Genomic DNA, 3,215 nt, shown 5'->3' with positions numbered 1-3,215 from the left:
ACCGCACGCCCGGACAGCCTGACGGGGCCGAGGACAGCTTGCACTCAGTTTCCCACTAGGCCCCGCACACGGTACGCATGCGTACTCGCGAGCTTGTCGCCCGCCCCGTCCCCATTCCCTCACCCCACACCCCGCCCTTCCTGCTCCCCTCCCCGCTGGCTTGCTGGCTAGGACTTCGCTCGGACTCCCCCTAGCGGATTGGCTAAGGCCGAGCGGACTGTGTTGATGTCATCAGTGAGACGTGGCAGCTGGGCGAGTCGGCGCCCCACGGGAAGGGGAGGGGAAGGAACCGGAGGAGGGCGGTGCCGTAGCCGAGGGGGTGGGGGCTCCTGGGGACGCCAGCATGGAATGAGGAGGGGCAATTGGGACTGAGGACAACCTGGCGGACCCTGCTCCAACAAGCCCCAGGGGGCTATCAGCACCCGATCATCCGGACAGCTCTAAGGACGGAAAAGTCAAGCCGCCTCTACAGACCTTGCCCTTTCTCATTCACCAGACCCCTCCTGTTCTTTTCTGATTTTTTTTTTTAACCATGTTCCTCCAGCAACTTGACGTGGCGGTAGCTGCAAATGAACCCTTCTTCAGTCTCCTTTCTGCCCCCCTCCCGTCCCCGTTCACTTGCGCACACAGCCAGATTTATCTTTCTGAAACTGCACCTCCATCGTGACCTCCCAACCTTCAAAGGCTCCGCATTGTGTGGTTGAGACTCAGGCTAGAGTCAGCCTAAACCAGTCTGCCTACTTGAGGCCTGGACTTAAAGTTGAATTGTTGGAGATTTTGTCTTGCTGTTGTTTGTTTGCTTGCATGTTTTATTAGTTCGTACTTAATTCTGTATCGGTCTGCAAATTTGGGCAGTAATAAGTGATTTTTTTTTAAGCCACGCAATTCTTCAGTACGGACTCCAGAACTAATATTAATACATTTTTAGACCTTTAATCAGCTCAGGAATTTAAATCTCGACTAAACGTTAACACATTATCTTGGGTTATTTATTACAAAGGTCATAGTATAATACACTGTCCAAAGTTTATCTTCCAACTTTTTCTAAGCAAGAATATTATCTCCCGAGGCTGACTTTCTTTAAACTTCCGTGACACAAAAACATGCCAAAGAGCCTGTTCTCATTTCTAACTCGATATTGGTACATCTTTACATTCCCCCTCCCCCACCCCTGGAGTTCTTTCATATGCCATGATTAACAACCTCATCAGACTACACATAGGTTTTGAGGTTTTTGTTTTTATTGTTGTTGGGTTTTGGCTTTTTGAGTCAGGGCTTCTTTATGTAGTCCTGGCTGGCTGTCCTGGAACTCTGTAGACTATAGAACCCAGCCATGACAAGCTCAATAGAGGCCAGAGTCTCAGTAGCTTACCCTAAGGTAAACCTAATTCCAAGAAAGACCACAAACAGTCCACCCAGGCACCACCCAGAAACAGACCTTTCGAAGGAAATTCCTAACTTCCAACCGTCGTAGATAGGATTGTTAGGAATATTTCCTAACCATGCCACTCCTCCAACGCAAAATAATCCCAGTCAAACCAAATCAGATCAAATTAAAAGATATCCAGGTTTAATAAGACACCTGCTCCCTGGAGGCCCCTAAGGGAAATGGGAGCCACCCAGCCCAGAGGAAGAGGGAAAACCACAACGTGTTTATTTTCTGGGGAAGCAGTTTAAATAGCCTGTGGGAGTGGTCTTGACCTTTCCTGGGGAGGGGTCAAGGTTCGAGGGTCAAAGAGGAGGGACCTCCAAAGACAGGCCAGAGACTGGAATTAGGAGGATCACTTGCCAGCACACACCCATCACTTTTCACCAGGACACCCCTAGATAAATGTCATCCAATCAGGGGTCCTGAACCTTAGAAGTCCCTTACCCCAACCTCTGTTATTATAAAATTCCCAACCCAACTGAGCTCAGGGCTCTCTGATCACTCCTATACATTGGACACACAGAGGGCCCGAGTTTGAACTCACATAAAAATAAAGGCTCTTAGCTTTTACAAACAGGACTCGGTCTCCTAGTCCTGTTTTGGGAGGACTCTGTGATCTGGGCATAACAGACCAGGCTGGCCTCAAACTCAGTGATCCTCCCTCCTCTGCCTCCTGAGTGATAGGATGAAAGGTGTGTGCCATTACTACCTCCCAATAGGGTTCTTTTACCTAAGTTCATTTCTTCTGAAATGAACGTGGTCACCACCCGGAAACGACCCTAGATGAATAAACAAAGCACCACATGTGTGAATCGTCCTGAACCCTGAAGCCTACGATACTTCCTGCTCATTGCCATTTTACAGAATAAAAACTCAGAAGTGTCCTCAAACTCAATTTTTCAAGCAAAGCTTGTTTATTTGTTAGGAGTTGCCGTGTACCCCAGTGTAGCAGAGCATATCTTTAATCCCACCACTTGGGAGGCAGAGACAGATGAGTTTAAAGCCAACCTGGTCTATGCAATAAGTTCCAGGACAGCCAGAGCTACATAGTGAGACTGTGTCTCAACCCCTCCCCCACTCCCCGCCAAAAAAAACCCCAACTCTGTCACCCCAACAAGAACTAAGAGTTACTTGAGAGGATGAGCCATATTTCCCACCCAAGCTGGGGTATTATCGATGAAATTTTAATATTAGCTCAAGCAGAAATGTTAAGGGAGAAAGAAAAACCCTCTCCAGAGCATAGATGTTGGTTTCTCTAAGAGGCACTACCACCTTTCTGTCTTCTTGGAGGTAAATTTCCTCAACCTTATTTTATTAACTATTCCAGTTCTCAACAGATTATCTTGTAACTTATAACCCGGGTGACAAACAAAACAGTGTAGAGAGGGCTGGAGAAATGGCTCAGAGGTTAAGAGCATTGCCTGCTCTTCCAAAGGTCCTGAGTTCAATTCCCAGCAACCACATGGTGGCTCACAACCATCTGTAATGGAGTCTGGTGCCCTCTTCTGGCCTGCATGCATACACACAGACAGAATATTGTATACATAATAAAAAAAAAACAGTGTAGAGGATATAGCACAGTTCTTCCTTGACACCCCCAAAGCTTTACTGTCTGTTGTATGCATATCCTAGTTACTATGTTATAGTGTGCACGTGGATTAGGAACAGTCATGGCTGTGGACTGGCGCATGCCAGCTTCCGCTATCCTACTGCAACACAGGTGTTATTTATATTAAGAGTCCTCCCCATGGGATTAAAGAAATGGCTCAGAAGTTATGAACAATGT

This window comes from Microtus pennsylvanicus, chromosome 12 (assembly GCF_037038515.1).
Source record: "Microtus pennsylvanicus isolate mMicPen1 chromosome 12, mMicPen1.hap1, whole genome shotgun sequence".
Classification (NCBI taxonomy): domain Eukaryota; kingdom Metazoa; phylum Chordata; class Mammalia; order Rodentia; family Cricetidae; genus Microtus; species Microtus pennsylvanicus.
Note: the sequence above shows the minus strand (reverse complement) of the source record.